This window comes from Mobula hypostoma, chromosome 6, assembly GCF_963921235.1.
Source record: "Mobula hypostoma chromosome 6, sMobHyp1.1, whole genome shotgun sequence".
NCBI lineage: Eukaryota > Metazoa > Chordata > Chondrichthyes > Myliobatiformes > Myliobatidae > Mobula > Mobula hypostoma.
Genome location: NC_086102.1, coordinates 110,104,901 through 110,126,732, shown reverse-complemented (window position 1 = coordinate 110,126,732; position 21,832 = coordinate 110,104,901). Strand labels below are relative to the sequence as shown.

The 21,832-nt window shown below is 44.2% G+C and overlaps 1 protein-coding gene across 2 annotated transcripts in view; it reads right to left on the bottom strand.

Moving 5' to 3' along the window:
* Nucleotides 1-21,832, bottom strand: part of aamp (angio-associated, migratory cell protein) — a 59,322-nt gene that overhangs the window by 10,241 nt on the left and 27,249 nt on the right. The gene's annotated exons all lie outside the window — the stretch shown is intronic.

Here is a 21,832-nt window from a genome sequence, read left to right as displayed (position 1 = left end):
TTTGGGCACCCTGCGTGACAATACTTAGTAACACCCCCTTTGGCAAGTATCACAGCTTGGAAACCATTTTTGTAGCCAGCTAATTCTTTCAATTCTTGTTTGGGGGATTTTTGCCCATTCTTCCTTGCAAAAGGCTTCTAGTTCTGTGAGATTCTTGGGCCGCCTTGCATGCACTGCTCTTTTGAGATCTATCCACAGATTCTCGATGATGTTTAGGTCAAGGGACTGTGAGGGCTATGGCAAAACCTTCAGCTTGCACCTCTTGAGGTAGTCCATTGTGGCGTTTGAGGTGTGTTTAGGTTCATTATCCTGTTGTAGAAGCCATCCTCTTTTCATCTTCGGCTTTTTTTACAGAGGGCGTGATGTTTGCTTCCAGAATTTGCTGATATTTAATTGAATTCATTCCCTCTACCAGTAAATGTTCCCCGTGCCACTGGGTGCAACACAAACCCAAAACATGATCGATCCACCCCTGTGCTTAACAGTTGGAGAGGGGTTCTTTTCATGAAATTCTGCACCCTTTTTTCTCCATATATACCTTTGCTCATTGCGGCAAAAAAGTTCTATTTTAACTTCATCAGTCCACAGGACTTGTTTCCAAAATGCATCAGACTTGTTTAGATGTTCCTTTGAACCTTTTGAGTATAACAGTATCAATGAAGAAGCTTTGAAGAAATACATGGAGAAGTGAGGCTTAGAGGGATATGGGCGAAATGCAGGGAACTGGGAATACCTGGGTTGGCATGGCCTGGTTGGGCTGAAGGGTGTATATCCATGCTGTATTGATCTTTGACACGATGAGAATTTGGGAAATGGGAAAATAAACTGAAATCCAACACCACAACTGGACAAACTACCAGGGAATAGAAAGGGATTGACAGGAAGCAAAGTGGTGGGTGAGAGTACAATGTGGGAAAAGTATAAGGGACCCACACTGAATCACAGTCAGTTTGGAATGGTTCCAAAACAATGAGGGGCCAAAGGTTGTGGGACAGAGCTAACCACTAAAAGCTCATGGATACATATGGATGTATTAGGAAGTCTGATGGAATGTTGGTCTTTAGCTCAACTGATCTGGAACAGGAAAGTGCAGAAAGGATATTTCAGCTGTACACAGCCTTTCCAGCTCACGGAGCCACGCTGCCCAGTAACCCACCTATTTAAACCTAAACTAATCACCAAACTACTTACAATGGCCAAGTAACCTACATTTTTGGACTGTGAACAGAAACCAGAGCACCCAGAGGAAACCCAAGTGACCAACGGAAGAACATACAAACTTCTTACAGACAGCAATGGAATTGAACTCCAATACCCCTAACTATAATAACATTGGGGAGGGAGGAGGGTGGGAAACAAAGCCACCAAATTTGTTTGCGGCCTCCAAGAGAAAGATCAAGAGGCAGGCAAGGGTACCAAAAGAAAGTCATCACAACTTAAAAATTAGCCTTGTCACATGTACATTGAAACCACAGAGTGAAATGCGTCAATGACCAATACTGTCCAAGGATGTGCTGAGGGCAGCTCGCAAACGTCACCACACTTCTGGTACCAACAGAGTATGCCCATTTCTGACCCATATGTCTTTGCAATATGTGTAGGGAGGGGGCGGCGTTGAAATAAGACCACACAAATAAAACCCACGTGGTCACAAGGAAAACATAAAAACTCTTTACAGATAGGAAGAGATACTGACCCCTGATCTTCCAGTCGCTGGACCTGTAAAGCGTTAGGCTGACTGCTAAGGTACCATGCCACCTTACATTCTATATGAAGTAACTGCCTTTGGTTCTGGGCATCCACGGGGGTGGGGGGGGGGGAGGGAAGGGGGTTGCAGGGCAAAAGAAAATCACCAGATCGGTAAGTACCCTCTAAGACAAAGATCAAGAGATGGGCCAGAGTGTTAAAAGCAAGTGAGTAGCGGATTAGCCGTGATTTAATAAACAAGCAAGATGGTTTCAAGGTTTGCAAGATCTCATCATGTTCATGTTTCACTTGGCGTCTCCCTCATCTTTACAATCACAGGTAGTGGGTGAATGTGAACAATAATCAAATTATAGAACTACAGCACAGAAACATCTCATTCTGCTCATCAAATCTGTACCAAACTATTAACTGCTTAGTCCCATTGACCATAACTCTCTGTACCTGTCCAAATTTAACAAATGTCGCTATTGAACCCACATACCCCACTTCCACTGGCAATTTGCTCCACACTCTCACCACCTTGTCATTAGGAGGTAGTGACCATAATATGACAAATTTTAATCTACAATTTGAGAGGGAGAAGGGAAACTCGGAAGTGTCAGTATTACAGTTGAACAAAGGGAACTATGGTGCTATGAGGGGGGAGCTGGCCAAAGTTCAATGGAACAACACCCTAGCAGGGATGACAGTGGAACAGCAATGGCAAGTGCTTCTGGGAATAATGCGGAAGGTGCAGGATCAGTTCATTCCAAAGAGGAAGAAAGATCCTAAGGGGAGTAAGAGGAGGCCGTGGCTGACAAGGGAAGTAATGGACAGTATAAAAATAAAAGAGAAGAAGTATAACGTAGCAAAGACGAGTAGGAAGCTGGAGGATTGGGAAACTTTTAAAGAGCAACAGAAGGTAACTAAAAAGGCAATATGCGGAGAAAAAATGAGGTATGAAGGTAAACTAGCCAAGAATATAAAGGAGGATAGTAAAAGCTTCTTTAGGTATGCAAAAAGGAAAAAAATAGTTAAGACCAAAATTGGGCCCTTGAAGACACAAACGGGTGAATTTATTATGGGGAACAAGCAAATGGCAGACGAGTTGAACAGGTACTTTGGATCTGTCTTCACTAGGGAAGACACAAACAATCTCCCAGATATAATAGTGGCCAAAGGACCCAAGGTAATGGATGAACTGAAGGAAATTTATATTAGGCAGGAAATGGTGTTGGATAGACTGTTGGATCTGAAGGCTGATAAGTCCCTGGGACCTGATGGTCTGCATCCCAGGGTACTTAAGGAGGTGGCTTTAGAAATCGTGGACGCATTGGTAATCATTTTCCAATGTTCTATAGATTCAGGATCAGTTCCTGTGGATTGGAGGGTGGCTAATGTTGTCCCTCTCTTCAAGAAGAGAGGAAGAGAGAAAGCAGGGAATTATAGACCGGTTTGCCTGACGTCGGTGGTGGGAAAGATGCTGGAAGTCAATTATAAAAGATGAAATTACGACACATCTGGATAGCAGTAACAGGATTGGTCCAAGTCAGCATGGATTTACAAAGGGGGAATCGTGCTTGACTAATCTGGAATTTTTTGAGGATGTACTATGAAAATGGACAAGGGAGAGCCAGTGGATGTAGTGTACCTGGACTTTCAGAAAGCCTTTGATAAAGTCCCACATAGGAGATTGGTGAGCAAAATTAGGGCACATGGTATTGGGGGCAGAGTACTGACATGGATTGAAAATTGGCTGGCTGACAGAAAACAAAGAGTAACGATTAACGGGTCCCTTTCGGAATGGCAGGCGGTGACCAGTGGGGTACCGCAGGGTTCAGTGCTGGGACCGCAGCTGTTTACAATATATATTAATGATTTAGATGAGGGAATTAAAAGTAACATTAGCAGATTTGCCAATGACACAAAGCTGGGTGGCAGTGTGAAATGTGAGGAGGATGTTATGAGAATGCAGGGTGACTTGGACAGGCTGGGTCATTGGGCAGATGCAGTTTAATGTGGATAAATGTGAGGTTATCCACTTTGGTGGTAAGAACAGGAAGGCAGATTATTATCTAAATGGAGTCAAGTTAGGAAAAGGGGAAGTACAACGAGGTCTAGGTGTTCTTGTACATCAGTCACTGAAAGCAAGCATGCAAGTACAGCAGGCAGTGAAGAAAGCTAATGGCATGCTGTCCTTCATAACAAGGGGAATTGAGTATAACAGCAAAGAGGTCCTTCTGCAGCTGTACATGGCCCTGGTGAGACCACACCTGGAGTATTGTGTGCAGTTGTGGTCTCCAAATTTGAGGAAGGACATTCTTGCTATGGAGGGAGTGCAGCGTAGGTTCACAAGGTTAATTCCTGGGATGGCGGGACTGTCATATGTCGAAAGATTGGAGCGGCTGGGCTTGTATACTCTGGAATTTAGAAGGCTGAGAGGGAATCTTGTTGAAACATATAAGATTATTAAGGGATTGGACACGCTGGAGGCAGGAAGCATGTTCCCACTGATGGGTGAGTTCAGAACCAGAGGCCACAGTTTAAGAATAAGGGGTAGACCATTTAGAATGGAGTTGAGGAAAAACTTTTTCACCCAGAGAGTGGTGGATATACGGAATGCTCTGCCCCAGAAGGCTGTGGAGGCCAAGTCTCTGGATGCTTTCAAGAAAGAGATGGATAGAGCTCTTAAAGATAGCAGAATCACAGGTTATGGGGATAAGGCAGGAACTGGATACTGATTGTGGATGATCAGCCATGATGACAGTGAATGGCAGTGCTGGCTCGAAGGGCCGAATGGCTTACTCCTGCACCTATTATCTATTGTCTGTTGATGTTTCCCTCACACTGCCCTTAAATATTTCACCTTTCACCCTTAACCCATAACCTCTAGTTCTAATCTCACTCAACCTCAGCAGAAAAAAAAACTGTTTGCATTTACCCTATCTGCACCCCTTTAAATGTGTATACCTCTCTCTCTGCACAGTAGCATAGTGAATACTGTATCACTTTACAGCATCAGTTGTAAGATTGGGGTGCAATTCCCACCAGTGTCTGTAAAGTTCAAAGTTCAAGGTTGAAAAGCAAATTTATTATTAAACTACATGTATGTCATCATATACAACCCCGAGAATCATTTTCTTGCAGGCATTCACATTAAATACAAGAAAGACCACACCCAACGGGACAAACAACAAATATGAAAAATACTAGAAACTACAAATAAAAGAAAAATAATAACAATAAAAAATAAATAGGCAATAAATATTGAGAATGTGAGATGAAGAGTCCTTGAAAGTGAGTCTGCCGTACCTTCTCCCTGAGGACAGCAACAAGAAGACAGCGTGGCTTGGATGCTGGGGTCCTCGATGATGAGTGCTCTGTGTGGATGTGCTCAACGGTGAGGAGGGCTTTACCCATGATGGACTGTGCTATATTCATTGTTCTTTTGCAAACTTTTCCATACAAAGGCATTGGTGCTTCCGTACAAGGCTGTGATACAACCAGTCAATATACTCTCCACCACCACACATCTCTAAATGTTTGTCAGAATTTTAGATGACATGCCAAATCTACGCAAACTTCTAAGGAAGTTGAGGAACTGTCGTACTTTCTCTGTAATGTCACTTTCGTGTTGGATCTAGGACAGATCCTCTGAAATGATAACACCAAGGAATTTTAAATTGCTGACACGCTCCACCTCCGATTCCCCAATGAGGACTGACTTTTGGACCTCCAGTTTCCTCCTCCTGAAGTCAATCATCTCCTTGGTCTTGCTGACATTGAGTGAGAGGTTAGGTGTTATGACACCACTCTAGCAGATTTTAAATCTCCCTCCTATACGCAATTCATCACCATCTTTGATTCAGCTAATGACAGTGCTGTCATCAACAAACTAGTGAGTACAGCAGGGGCTAAGCACACAACCTTGAGGCGCACCTGTGCTGATGGAGATTGTGGAGATGTGGTGCCAACCAGAACTGACTGGGGTCTGCAAGTGGGGAGATCGAGGATCCAGTTACACAAGGAGGTATTGAGGCCTAGATCTTGAAGCTTATTGATTAGTTTTGAGGGGATAGTATTTAATGCCGAGGCTTCAATATAGCATCTGCTATGGAGCTGTTGTGACGGTAGACAAACTGGAGTGGATCCAGGTCACTCCTCAGGCAGGAATTGATATGTTTCATCACCAACCTCTCAAAGCACTTCATCACAGTGCTACTGGACGATCATCATTGTGGCAGGTTACCACCATTTTCATCAGCAGTGGTATGATTGAAGCCTGCTTGAAGCAGATGGGTACCTCAGATCACCAAAGCACAAGGTTTAAGATATCAGTGAACAATCCAGCCAGTTGATCAGTCTTTAGTACTCCGACAGGTACCCCTTCTGGGCTGGAGACTTTCCATGGGTTGACCCATCTGAAGAACGATCTCACATCAACCTTAGAGACTGAAACCATAGGGTCTTCGGGGTGTGGAAGTTCTTTAAGCAAGCCTTAAAGGAATTGAACTCATCAGGGAGCAAAGCCTTTTTCACATCTATATCGCTTGGCTTCACTTTGTATGGGGTGATCACTTTCCAGTTCTGCCACAGCTTTGAGCATCCTTCAGTGATTCAAGTTTGGTCTGAAATTACCACTTTGCTCTCAAGTTTGTACTTTCTCCCCATGACCACGTGGGTTTCCTCCCACATTCCAAAGATGTATGGGTTAGGGTTAAAAAGTTGTGGACATGCCTCGTGGGTGTACAAAGTATGGCAACACTCGTGGCCTACCACCCACCCTCCCCAGCCAGCAATGTGCATTATTTGTTTACCTTTTCTATTATTTGCATGATTTAATCTCCACCCGCGCCCCCCCCCAACACATTAGATGTTTGACAGTCTTTGTGTGGGGTTTTTCATGGAGTCTATTGTGTTTCCTTGTATTGTGGCACTCTGCAAGAAAATCGCAAGTTTGTACATGGTATACATACTTTGATAACAATTGTACTTTGAGAAACTTAGTGAGAGTGTATTCCATTGGAAAACCTTTCCAAGAGAAGCTAGGCTGGATGAGCACATGGTTGAAGAATCGGAGAACAGCAGAGGTCAGAAGGGGAGCAGTAAGAGACGGACTCACTGAATTCCTGAAGAGAAGATTTAAACTTCCTTACTCTGACTCTTTGACCACGTGCTCATCCAGACTCACTACAACTTTCAGATTGTACTCTCTCCCCTCCCCTTACCTTCTTATTCTAGCCCCTACTCCCTTCCTTTCCAGTCCTGACAAAGGGTCTCAGTCTGTAATGTCAACTATTATTCCTCTCCATAGATGCTGCCTGACCTGCTGAGTACTTCCAGCATCGGCAGGATCTCTTGTGCTTATCATGTATCTCTCCAAGTGTCTTTTAAAAGTTGTTATAGATGCTGCCTTAACCACTACGTCTGGTTGCTACACTACCCTTTGTGTAAACAGCACCACACACAAAATGCTGGAGGAACTCTGCAAGCCAGGGACCATCTACTGGGGTGTGGGGGAGGACTAGTGGCATTTCAGGCCAAGATCCTTCATCAGGACTGGAAAAGAAGGGAGAAGAAGCCAGAATGGGAATGCTGGGAGAGGCCAAGGACAAGCTGGAAAATGACAGGTAAGACCAGGTGAGGGGGTGAAGTAAGAGCAGCAGGTGATAAGTGGAAGAGGTAAAGAGCTGAAGAAGAAGTAATCTGATAGGAGAGGAAAGTAGGTCATGCGAAAAAGGGAAGGAGGATGGGCACCAGGGGGAAGTGTTGGGCAGGAAAGGGGAAAATAAGGGGTGAGAGGGGAGCCAGAATGAGGAATGGAAAAAAGAGATAAAGGGGTGGGTGAAGAAATGACCAGAAATTAGATAAATTGATGTTCATGCCATTTGGTTGGAATATGAGGTGCTGCCTCTCCAACCTGAGAGTGGCCTCATCGTGGCAGTAGAGGAGGCCACGGACAGTCAAGTGGAATAGGAATGGGAATGGGAAATAGAATTAAAATGGAGAGGGGAAGATAGGTGGGTGGCTGAGGTGATAAGTGAGACCAGAAGAGGGGAAGGTGCGTGGGTTGTTTTACATCTTTTGTATAAAGCAAGCTGCCAGAGGAAGTGACTGAGTCAGGTACAACAGTATTTAAAAACCAATTGTGTAGTTACACAGAGGGTGGGGCTTGGTGGGATATTGGCCAAACACAGCAAATTGGGATTAGTTGTGTGGCACCACTGTCAGCATGGACTAGCTGGGTCAAAGGGTCTATATCTATGCTGTAGTGCTCTAAGACTGAGGTCAATCCTCTGGAATATAAACAGAAAATGCCAGAAACACTCAGCAAGTCCGGCAACATCTGTGCAACTTCAGAAGTTAATGTTTCACTTTTAAGGTCCTCTTTACTCCTGCTCTTGAATTGAGCTGTAAAATTGTTACTTTTTTTCTTATAATTTAATGTTTCTATGCTTGCTTCTATTTTTATACATTCACCTATATACAGTGAATTTTCCAGTAATTACAGTACACTTGCATCTATTTACTAGAAACTTTTTAGTTTCGGTAGCAGGTATCACAATACTTGAATTTTATTAGATAACAGTTATCAATGAAATTTCTGTTATCCTTAGTCTGGTATGAGAAGTCCGCGACTACTTTTTAGTTGGCTCTTTCTTTGCTTTTGCATTAAGTTATACGCCTCATTCTTGGCTTCCGAAGAATCTTTGGATTGCAAAAACATTGCTGAGTGCTCCCAGAAATTAGTTTCCAGCATCTGCAGTGTTTAATTTTCAAACTTTCAGTGGAGTTTTGTCAATGCAAGTTCCAAAGGCATTATCTCTTTAACTTCATAATCATTGCTATGCCGCAAAATAAACTCTTGACGTCACAAAATTCTTGGGCAACGTCACTCAGTGGGACACAAAAGTTGAGACAACTTTTTCCAGTGAAAGACATGAAGCAGTCATGCTTACTAATAAGATGCTTCAAATGAATCACGCTCAGTAAAAGCCACAAGCAGGAAAAGCAGAAGAATATTGACGTGAAAAATTTCTCAATCTGCAAATGCATCCTGATCTGCTGAGTGTTACTCAGCATCCAACCTTACTTAGAAGGGTTCATAAATATTTCAATACAATTATAACACACAGTTGAGCAAGTTGTGGATTTTCTGGCTGAGCAAGCTAGGGGCTTTCTCTTTGGAACAAAGGAGAATGAGAGGTGACTTGACAGAGACTTTTGTCTCTACTTTTTGACTCTACTTTTCGTGATTTTTATTAACGACCTGGATGTGGGGGTAGAAGGGTGGGTTGGCAAGTTTGCAGACGACACAAAGGTTGGTGGTGTTGTAGATAGTGTAGAGGATTGTCAAAGATTGCAGAGAGACATTGATAGGATGCAGAAGTGGGCTGAGAAGTGGCAGATGGAGTTCAACCCGGAGAAGTGTGAGGTGGTACACTTTGGAAGGACAAACTCCAAGGCAGAGTACAAAGTAAATGGCAGGATACTTGGTAGTGTGGAGGAGCAGAGGGATCTGGGGGTACATGTCCACAGATCCCCAAAAGTTGCCTCACAGGTGGATAGGGTAGTTAAGAAAGCTTATGGGGTGTTAGCTTTCCTAAATCGAGGGTTAGAGTTTAAGAGTCGCAATGAATAAAACTCTGGTTAGGCCACACTTGGAGTATTGTGTCCAGTTCTGGTCGCCTCACTATAGGAAGGATGTGGAAGCATTGGAAAGGGTACAGAGGAGATTTACCAGGATGCTGCCTGGTTTAGAGAGTATACATTATGATCAGAGATTAAGGGAGCTAGGGCTTTACTCTTTGGAGAGAAGGAGGATGAGAGGAGACATGATAGAGGTGTACAAGATAATAAGAGGAATAGATAGAGTGGATAGACAGCGCCTCTTCCCTAGGGCACCACTGCTCAATACAAGAGGACATGGCTTTAATGTAAGGGGTGGGAAGTTCAAGGGGGATATTAGAGGAAGGTTTTTTACTCAAGAGAGTGGTTGGTGCGTGGAATGCACTGCCTGAGTCAGTAGTAGAGGCTGATACACTAGTGAAGTTTAAGAGGCTATTAGACAGGTATATGGAGGAATTTAAGGTGTGGGGTTATATGGGAGGCAGGGTTTGAGGGTCGGCACAGCATTGTGGGCCAAAGGGCCTGTACTGTGCTGTACTATTCTATGTTCTATAGATCTACAAGTTGATAAGAGGCATAGAACCAGTGGACAGCCTGAGACATTTTTGCAGGATGGAAATACATAATATGAAGGGGCATAATTTTAAGGTAACTGGAGAAAAGTATAGAGGGAATATTAGTGGTGAGTTATTTTTATTTTTAGAGAGTAGTAGGTATGCACAATACCCTGATGGGGGTGGTGGTAAAGGCAGATACATTAGGGACATTTAAGAGACTCTTAGATAGGTGCATGGATGTAGAAAAATGGAGGGTTATGTAGGAGGGCAGGGTTAGATTGACCTTAGAATATGTTAAAAAGTCAGCACAACATCATGGGCTGAAGGGCCTGTAATGTGTTGTACCGTTCTATGTTCTGTTTTGGGTTTTGAAAATCAGGGAACTGGATACTCAGCTTCTTCATTGTCATACCTCAATTAGCCAGAAATGCAAACATTTCCTCCTTTCTTACCATTAACACAAGTGCACCTATTCTCTATTCTCTATACACTCATGACTGTGTGGCTAAGCGTTGCTCTGATGCAATCTTCAAATTCAATGTCGATATTACTGTTGTTGACGAATCACTGGTGGCAATGACCCAGTTTACCAGAGCAAGAAAGGCACATGGATGACAGAAAACTGGAGGGCTATGTGGGAGGAAATGGTTAGATTGATCTTCGAGTAGCTTGAAAAGTTGGTACAGCTTTCCTGCGCTACGCAGTGGTGGTGGCGGAGGCTAGTGGGGATAAGCTCCCACTACCTATTAAGTGCTCCCAATCGCATGTATCTCAGGTAGCCTCAGACAATCAAGTTCAGTTTCTAACCTTCATGCGTGTCTTAGCTAGTAAGGGCAATGGAACCGTTGCTATTGATGGGCAGCTCACAGTGGAGAAGAAAGCTCAGATCTCATACCTCCACTGCCTTACATCTATACCTACTCATGGGGGAGACTTTGGGAGGAAACCCTGAGGGAAAAAAATCTGGAGCTGAAGTCCAAAGGCAGTCACTGAGTCCAATGCTGACTGTCAGCTCCTGGGACAGTGCTGGTGCCAAGCTATATCAATCTCTGCTATCCCTTTGGATTCATTAGCTGTGTGGAAAGAGGCAGTCTGCTGCATGGGCAACAGCTTGCTCTCCATATCAATCTGCCCCGCTCGCGTAGGATGCAACATCCACGGTTGACCCTGACCAGCAGAGGGACTCAAATTACTGCGGTATTAACATATTAGATGACCTATCCTGAGCCCTGTGAAGAGACACAAACATAAAGAGAGCATGCCAGGATCTTTCTTAGGTTGAGGAGGTTCAGCTTGTCACTGAACACTAACCAACTTCTATATATGTACTGCTGTAGGTATCCTGACTGGTTGCATCATGGTCTGGTAGAGCAATTCGAGTGCACAGGAATGTAAGAAACTGCAGAATAGTGGATTCAACCCAGTATCTCACAGGCACATCCCTCCTCACCATGGGATAGTACCTACGGAAGCTCCTGGGAAGGCAACATCTCCACCATCTCTCACAGTTCCCAGAAGCCTAAAATCCCACACCACCAGGTTCGGAATCAGCTACTTCCCTTCAACCGTTTGGTTCATGTACCAACTAGCAAAACCCCATCACTACAGTTTAACAATGCTGATCACTTCCACTAAGATTGACCCCCCCATTTGTGCTTTTTCATATAAAAATTGTGTACAACTATTTTACTATATAAACTATTTTACTTGTTTACTCGATGCTTTCATTCTGAACGCTACTTATCTGATGCTCTGTGCCTGGGATGTTGCTGCAAATAAGGTTTTCTTTGAACCTGTGCACTCACAGACTTGTGCATCTGACAATAAACTTGACTTTAACTTTGATAGAGAAGGTTTAGGAATATGAAGAAAATGTCAAAGTACCTTAAAAGTAGTTAATGTACCTGTCTTAACAACTTCCTCTAGAAGTTCCTTCCATGGCGAGAACTCATCGTCACAATGCATCTGAAACTCGGCAATCTCACTCAACCTCATCAACCAAACAGACAGTATTGGGGATGCATAAATTAGCAACCAGGGTGCCCAACAGTTCCCCTTGACCCGTGGCACGGAATGAGTTAGAACGCCCTCTCAACTTTCTCTACAGATTTACAGAAAACAGGTTGTGCAATGGTACAGCGCTGGCCAGAACCAAACAATGAAATAGAACCATTGAACCTGCCAACCCGAGGATTCCTCGAGGTGTTGAAAGTGACCTCGGCTTCATAAGTGCAGTCAAGAACCATCTTTGAGGATTATGAGACCATACGTGATTGGTCAATCCACTAACCAGAATAGTATAAAGGTAGTTTGCTGAACACCAGCTCTGTCCCGACTAACATTCAAATTCCAATCTGAATCCTTGACAATGTAATTTGCTCTGTTGTGCTCATCATCTTTGCCTTTGTGTGTTGCTACCATTGTTCCATTCGTGTCAACTCGCTGCCGTCGTCAACATCTGATAGGCATTCCCAGTTTGTGTTTTTATTTTAATTTAGCCCTGTTAATGATGGATAAATACGTATGGCGCAATCTCTATGAGTCTGAAGGTGGTGAGGCCTTGAATTCTAATCCCGCTAAGAAACAGAAACTACAGGAAGTGCGTCAATATAATGTTACATACCTGGTGTACGGTTTTATTCCGTTCCCATCAGATCAGCGACACCCCATGCGTCTAATTTGTAATACTTTACTGTCTAATCAAGATTGCAGGAACACTTCCGTAAAAGCACCCTGAAAAGGCTACTTATGGTATACTCAGTTCCAGGAGATGAAAGAAGCATTTGAAAAGTGTTGCACACTCGAGTCATTTGCCAAGAAAGCTAAGAAAAAATTACCATTATAGTGATCTCATTGCTTCTTATAACATTTCTAAAATGATGGCAAAGTGTGGAAAACCTTATACAGTTGGTAAAAGATTAATAATCCTTGCTATATCAGAAGTGCTCACCACTGTTCCCAAAATAGATACCAGTATTTTGAGTAATAACTCTGTAGCTCGTCATATTAACGAAATAAGTGAAGACATTGAGTATCAACAGGCACAGAGCTACAAAAAACAGAATTTGAGATACAACTGGATGAGCCAACTGTTCGAGACAGAGGCATTGCTAATGGCATATGTACGGTTTATCAAAGATGGAAAAGTTTATGAAGAGATACTCTTTCATAAAAAGTTAAAAACAAATACAAACGTTTGTATTAATGGAGAATCAATCTACAATGAACTCAAATTGCATATTGAGGATAAAAGCATTCCAATCAGGAACATGATTTCTTGTGCAACAGATGGAGCATCCTACATGACAGGTCACCATGCTGGTTTAATGGCATTTATGAAAAAAGAAATTCCGGGTCTGTTCACAATCCATTGTGTAATTCATCATCAACACCTTCCAGTCAAAAACCTCAGCCATCAACCTTTTTCAAGAATGACTTTTTCAAGCTATCAACAAAATTAAAGCTCATCCATTAAATACAGGTGTCTCCCACTTTTCGAACGTTCGCTTTACAAAACCTCACTGTTACGAAAGACCTACATTAGTACCCTGTTTTCGTTAACAGAAGGTGTTTTCACTGTTACGAAAAAAGCAGCGCGCGAAAAAAATCAGCGCACGCCCCGAGCAGCCACTCTCCCCCAGATTCGGAACAGCATTCTTGCCGGCGTTGCTTTAACACGTGCCTGTGAGCAGCCGTTTGCAAGATGAGTTCTAAGGTATCGGAAAAGCCTAAAAGAGCTCGTAAGGGTGTTACACTTAGCGTAAAACTAGACATAATTAAGCGTTTTGATCATGGTGAATGAAGTAAGTACGAAGTCAGTTTGGCTTGTGGAAGCTGATGAAGATGGTGTTGAAGAGGTTTTGGCGTCCCATGACCAAGAACTGATAGATGAAGAGCTGATGGAACTGGAAGAGGAAAGGATAACAATCGAAACCAAATGAGTAATGATAAAGTACGACTTTAATTTTGAAAGGGTACGTAGGTTTAGGGCATGGTTTGAGTGCTTACAAAGAACTGTATGATAGAAAAATGCGTGAGGCTCAGCAGTCAAGCAAGCCTTCCACATCAGCCACAGCAGACGACGAACCTCGACCTTCAACATTGAGGCGGGCAGTCATAGAAGATGAGCTGCCTGCTCTAATGGAAACAGACGATGATGAGATGACACCTCAGTGTCCCACCACCCTGACCCCCAGGCCGCGGACAGATACCGATTCACGGAGAATACAGCGGTAGCCGGGAGACACACAGCACATCTTTAAGAAAAAAGCCGAAATAAACATGCTAATTAATTAGGTACCGCCCAGCACGTAATTGTCGGCCCAGATCAAAGGTGATGCAATCGGCAATCGCCTCTGATCTGGGCCAACAATTACGCGTCGGGCGACACCTAATTAATTAACACACATCAAAGTTGCTGGTGAACGCAGCAGGCCAGGCAGCATCTATAGGAAGAGGCGCAGTCGACGTTTCAGGCCGAGACCCTTTGTCAGGACTAACTGAAGGAAGAGTGAGTAAGGGATTTGAAAGCTGGAGGGGGAGGGGGAGATGCAAAATGATAGGAGAAGACAGGAGGGGGAGGGATGGAGCCGAGAGCTGGACAGGTGATAGGCAGAAGGGGATACGAGAGGATCATGGGACAGGAGGTCCGGGAAGAAAGACGGGGGGGGGGTGACCCAGAGGATGGGCAAGAGGTATATTCAGAGGGACAGAGGGAGAAAAAGGAGAGTGAGAGAAAGAATGTGTGCATAAAAAGGAGTAACAGATGGGGTACGAGGGGGAGGTGGGGCCTAGCGGAAGTTAGAGAAGTCAATGTTCATGCCATCAGGTTGGAGGCTACCCATACGGAATATAAGGTGTTGTTCCTCCAACCTGAGTGTGGCTTCATCTTTACAGTAGAGGAGGCCGTGGATAGACATGTCAGAATGGGAATGGGATGTGGCATTAAAATGTGTGGCCACTGGGAGATCCTGCTTTCTCTGGCGGACAGAGCGTAGATGTTCAGCAAAGCGGTCTCCCAGTCTGCGTCGGGTCTCACCAATATATAAAAGGCCACATCGGGAGCACCGGACGCAGTATATCGCCCCAGTCGACTCACAGGTGAAGTGATGCCTCACCTGGAAGGACTGTTTGGGGCCCTGAATGGTGGTAAGGGAGGAAGTGTAAGGGCATGTGGAGCACTTGTTCCGCTTACACGGATAAGTGCCAGGAGGGAGATCAGTGGGGAGGGATGGGGGGGACGAATGGACAAGGGAGTTGTGTAGGGAGCGATCCCTGCGGAATGCAGAGAGAGGGGGGGAGGGAAAGATATGCTTAGTGGTGGGATCCCGTTGGAGGTGGCGGAAGTTACGGAGAATAATATGTTGGACCCGGAGGCTGGTGGGGTGGTAGGTGAGGACCAGGGGAACCCTATTCCTAGTGGGGTGGTGGGAGGATGGAGTGAGAGCAGATGTACGTGAAATGGGGGAGATGCGTTTAAGAGCAGAGTTGATAGTGGAGGAAGGGAAGCCCCTTTCTTTAAAAAATGAAGACATCTCCCTCGTCCTAGAATGAAAAGCCTCATCCTGAGAGCAGATGCGGCGGAGACGGAGGAATTGCGAGAAGGGGATGGCGTTTTTGCAAGAGACAGGGTGAGAAGAGGAATAGTCCAGATAGCTGTGAGAGTCAGTAGGCTTATAGTAGACATCAGTGGATAAGCTGTCTCCAGAGACAGAGACAGAAAGATCTAGAAAGGGGAGGGAGGTGTCGGAAATGGACCAGGTAAACTTGAGGGCAGGGTGAAAGTTGGAGGCAAAGTTAATAAAGTCAACGAGTTCTGCATGCGTGTAGGAAGCAGCGCCAATGCAGTCGTCGATGTAGCGAAGGAAAAGTGGGGGACAGATACCAGAATAGGCACGGAACATAGATTGTTCCACAAACCCAACAAAAAGGCAGGCATAGCTAGGACCCATACGGGTGCCCATAGCTACACCTTTAGTTTGGAGGAAATGGGAGGAGCAAAAGGAGAAATTATTAAGAGTAAGGACTAATTCTGCTAGACGGAGCAGAGTGGTGGTAGAGGGGAACTGATTAGGTCTGGAATCCAAAAAGAAGCGTAGAGCTTTGAGACCTCTCTGGAGACAGCTTATCCACTGATGTCTACTATAAGCCTACTGACTCTCACAGCTATCTGGACTATTCCTCTTCTCACCCTGTCTCTTGCAAAAACGCCATCCCCTTCTCGCAATTCCTCCGTCTCCGCCGCATCTGCTCTCAGGATGAGGCTTTTCATTCTAGGACGAGGGAGATGTCTTCATTTTTTAAAGAAAGGGGCTTCCCTTCCTCCACTATCAACTCTGCTCTTAAACGCATCTCCCCCATTTCACGTACATCTGCTCTCACTCCATCCTCCCACCACCCCACTAGGAATAGGGTTCCCCTGGTCCTCACCTACCACCCCACCAGCCTCCGGGTCCAACATATTATTCTCCGTAACTTCCGCCACCTCCAACGGGATCCCACCACTAAGCATATCTTTCCCTCCCCCCCTCTCTCTGCATTCCGCAGGGATCGCTCCCTACACAACTCCCTTGTCCATTCGTCCCCCCCATCCCTCCCCACTGATCTCCCTCCTGGCACTTATCCGTGTAAGCGGAACAAGTGCTCCACATGCCCTTACACTTCCTCCCTTACCACCATTCAGGGCCCCAAACAGTCCTTCCAGGTGAGGCATCACTTCACCTGTGAGTCGACTGGGGTGATATACTGCGTCCGGTGCTCCCGATGTGGCCTTTTATATATTGGTGAGACCCGACGCAGACTGGGAGACCGCTTTGCTGAACATCTACGCTCTGTCCGCCAGAGAAAGCAGGATCTCCCAGTGGCCACACATTTTAATGCCACATCCCATTCCCATTCTGACATGTCTATCCACGGCCTCCTCTACTGTAAAAATGAAGCCACACTCAGGTTGGAGGGACAACACCTTATATTCCGTATGGGTAGCCTCCAACCTGATGGCATGAACATTGACTTCTCTAACTTCCGCTAGGCCCCACCTCCCCCTCGTACCCCATCTGTTACTCCTTTTTATGCACACATTCTTTCTCTCACTCTCCTTTTTCTCCCTCTGTCCCTCTGAATATACCTCTTGCCCATCCTCTGGGTCACCCCCCCCCCGTCTTTCTTCCCGGACCTCCTGTCCCATGATCCTCTCGTATCCCCTTCTGCCTATCACCTGTCCAGCTCTCGGCTCCATCCCTCCCCCTCCTGTCTTCTCCTATCATTTTGCATCTCCCCCTCCCCCTCCAGCTTTCAAATCCCTTACTCACTCTTCCTTCAGTTAGTCCTGACGAAGGGTCTCGGCCTGAAACGTCGACTGCGCCTCTTCCTATAGATGCTGCCTGGCCTGCTGCGTTCACCAGCAACTTTGATGTGTGTTGCTTGAATTTCCAGCATCTGCAGAATTCCTGTTGTTTGCACCTAATTAATTAGCTTGTTTATTTCAGCTTTTTTCTTAAAGATGTGCTGGGTGCATCCTGGCTACCGCTGGATCCCTGCATGCTTTGCGGCAATGTATCAGTCAGCAGCCTGGAGGGTGGGGGCCACTGCACCACCCCAACCTCCGATGACTCAGCCTAACACACCATCAGTGTGCTCTGCGCTGTCTTCCCAATTCCAGTAAGTGATACTACACTGTACATACATTATTTCTACTTTATATAGGCTGTGTATTTTTACGTGTTATTTGGTATGATTTGGCAGCTTCATAGCTTCAAGGTTATTGGAGAGCGCTTGCGTGAGATTTGCTGCCGATGGCCTTGCGCATGTTTCTGCCAAGAGCGCTTGCGTGAGATTTTCGCTACGGAGAACAGTTCAGGCAATGATTGTGGAAAAGTATTTCTACTTTATATAAGCTGTGTATTTATCATATCATTCCTGCTTTTACTATATGTTAATATTATTTTAGGTTTTATGTGTTATTTGGCATGATTTGGTAGGTTATTTTTGGGTCTCCGAACACTCACAAAATTTTCCCATAAAAATAAATGGTAATTGCTTCTTCGCTTTACAACATTCCAGCTTACAAACCATTTCATAGGAAAGCTCTACCTTCGGATGGTGGGGGAAACCTGTAGTATAATATTTCATCAGTTATGCCAAGATAATTATTAAGAGTTTGAATGCTTGCTTCTTAACACTGAAGTGCATTGGCTGTCAAAAGGCTGCTGCTTAAAACGTTTCTTTGATCTTTTTGACACTGTGGTTGAATTTTTGCTGCAAGTCAATAAGAGTTTGGGAAACAAGAATAAACCTCTATATGAAGCTGTGGCATACCTAGCCGAACTGTATAATAAAATGAACATTCTAAATATGAAACTGCTGGGTGATAATTTCAATTTAATCCAGGCAAAAAGTGTGGTGTCCACTTTTATCAGAAAATTGGAAATATAAGCATAATATTGGGAGAAGAATGTTCTCACAGTTCCCCGCATGGCAAGTATGGCACTCTCTTTCACAGACGGTGATTTGCAAGAGTACTGCTTACATCTGCAGTCACTGAAGAAGGATTTTCAGAATCGTTTCAAGGATTTGAACGATCTGGAAATTCCAGACTGGGTAATTAACATAAGTTCCGGTGTATAAGCCGACCCAGAGTATAAGCCAATCCCCCAGTTTCAAGGTTAAAAAAGTGACTTTTTCATGTTACCTTTGTATAAGCCAACCCCTTTTGTAGAGGTTTTTGATTTAACCCGAAAAGATTACAAGATCTTACATGCCGGTACTCAGCTTTGCCGGATCCGGAACCTGGAAATTTTGTGAACCAGTACCTGATAAGAAAATAGGCCTACACATTATAGAGCGTTATGAGCGAATTCTTAATAAATATATCAGGGAGGTAAGTTTTGGATTAGGTTCCCAATGGTAAAGAATCCTCTGAAATGTAACCCCCGTGAAACCATTTAGCACCCATCATAATCTCGTTAAAACATAACACGGGGTGGTAGGATCAGTACCTGTACTCAGTATTGAGTTTGCGACCACCATGTACAAAAGATTAAAACAAATGTGATATGATGCTGGCTTCAAGCTGAAGGTTGTTGATTTTGCTCAAGGAATGAATAATTCTGCAGCTGCTAAGAAGTTTAGTGTAAACAAGAAACAAGTGAGAGAGTGGAGAAAGGCAGAGGACACGCTGAGGGAAATGCCAAAGACAAAATGTGCAAACTATGGGAGAACATGTCAGTGGCCAGAACTGGAAGAAAACGTTTTAGAGTGGGTGAATCGCCAGCGATCATCTGGATACATTGTTACCAGAAAAATGATTCGAGTTCAAGTGTTGAAATGGGCCGAAAAACACCCTGAGGTCAGCGAAAATTTCGAAGCTACGTGATTTATGAACAGATGTGATTTTATGTTGAGATAAAAAACAAAGATTGCTCAGAAGTTGCCAAGCGACCTTGAGAATAAGATTACGGCCTTCCAATCATTTGTAATCAAGCACATTCTTACCCACTCTCACTGACTGGTAACATGGACAAGATACCAATGTTCTTTGATTTTGCTGGCAACCACACTGGCAATCAGAAGGGGGAGAAAACAGTCCTTGTCAAAACAACTGGACACGAGAAGCAACATTTTACTGTTGTGTTAACGTGTGTGGTTGATGGGACCAAACTACCACCAATGGTGATTTCTAAAAGGAAAACATTCCCAAAGAAAGAAAAATTCCCGTGGGGTGTTGTTGTTTACATTCAAGAACACGGCTGAATGGACGAAGCAGATTGCTTGAAGTTGGTTAAAGAGGTGTGGCGTCGACATCCTGAAGGTTTCAGTAAGGAAAAGTCACTACTTGTCTGAGACATGTTCAAAGCGCACTTGTCAGGTGAGACAAAAGCAGCATTGAAAGCTGAAAATACGGACATTGCAGTCATCCCCACTGGTTTGACGTCCGTGCTCCAGCCACTAGATGCGAGTTTAAACAAACCATTCAAAGAATTCTTGCATCGACAGTGGAACGAATAGATGATGTCTGGAAATCAGTCATTCACTCCAGTGGGAAGTATGAGGGCCACATCTCTAGCTACAGTTTGCGAGGGGGTAGTGCAATCGTGGGAGGAAATGAAGGCTGAGTGCGTTGTGAAGGCCTTCAAGAAGTGCAGCATCAGCAATGCTTTGGATGGCACTGAAGATCATTTACTTTGGGAAGAAGACGATGGAGATTTGGCATCCCGTAAAGCTGCAAATGACGGTGTTGAAGCAGAAATTGACAATCCTTACGATGATATGGTGATTGCCAAAGAATGGGACGCGATTTTCGGAGAGTCAGATAATGAAGAGTGCAAGGGTTCCAAGCTCTGAACGTTTGACGACAACAGTGTGTACAAGTAAATTGAGAAACAGAATGTGTTTTGTAGATCTTTTCTTTTGTGTAGATTTCATAAGCGTTTGTATTTTCTTTTGTATTTGACTCAAAAACAGCCAATAAATACGACCTGTCTTCCGTGTATTCGTTTTTCCAAAGTTGGCACCCTCTGTATAAGCCGACCCCCTAATCTTAGGACCAAAATTTAGGGCCAAATTCTCCGCTTACACACCGGAATTTACGGTAACCCATTTCTCTGCCAGGTGGAACAACAGGAAGCGAGCTTGCAAGAAGTTGTTACTGGAATTCAGAATGATGCAGCAGAAAAAATGCATTTCAAAAATGTCAACTTTTGTGGTATGTGGTTACACTGTTATAAAATTTCCTGGCCTTTGGAGAACAGCCAAACTGCTCTCCATTACATTTCCATCCTTCTATCTTGTTGAAAGAGGCTTCAGTGCAGTGAACCAAATACTCACAAAAACAGAAACTACTTGTACATTGTTATACATGGGTACTTGAGGCTTTTGCCTTCACAACTTAAACCAGATATTTCAACTCTTGCTGAAAACCATCAAGCTCAAGGATCACATTGATATCAAAGCTGCTGTACAGCGCACAGGTAGTGTGTAAGCTAGGTTTAAAGATAAAAATTTAAAACAGAATTTTAACAGAATGTTAGCATATGGTAGACATGTTTTTACACTAGAGGGGCATCAGAAAGTATATTGTGCCTAAGAAGAGTATTGGCAAGTATGAAGATGCTTTAGAGGGGGTGTTGGCAAGTATGAAGGTGCTTTAAAGGGGGTGTCGGCAAGTATGAGGGTGCTTTAAAGGGGGTGTCGGCAAGTATGAGGGTGCTTTAGAGGGGGTGTCGGGCTAAAAGAGGTTGGGAAACACTGCATTAGATCTTTCCCTTCTCACCCCAAAGCTATGCCCTTTAGCTCTTAATTCCATAATTCTGGGGAAATGTTAGTGCATATTCACCCTATCCATGCCCCTTATGATTTTATACACCTCTTGAATATCATCCCTCAGTCCTCCAAGTTAGAGTCACAGAGGACTATGCACAGAAACAGGCCCTTCAGCCCATCTAGTCCCTGATGAACTGATATTTTGCCTTGTCCCATTGACATGTACATGGACTATAGAACTCCATACCCTCCTATCCGTGTATCTATCCAAACTCCTTTTAAATGTTGAAATTGACCCACATTCACCACTTCTGCTGGCAGCTCGTTCCATACTTGTACCACCTTCTGAGTGAAAAAGACCCCCTCCAGTTCTTGAGGTCTAGCTCTGATCTGTGACCCAACTTCAGTAGAAAAATGATTGCATTTACCCTATCCATACCCTCAAAATTTTGTATGCTTCTATTGAATTTCTCCTCATTCTCCTGTGCTTTATGGAATACAGTCTTAACCTATTCAACCTTTCCCTGTAACTTAGGCTCTCAACATCCTTGTAAATTTTCTCTATACTCTTTTCAATCTTATTGATATCTTTCTCATAGGTAGGTGCCAGATCTGCACGTAACACTTTAAATTTAGCCTCTTGTACAACTTCTCCTGTACTCAAAACTTTGATTTATGAAAGCCAATGTGCCTACCGCTAC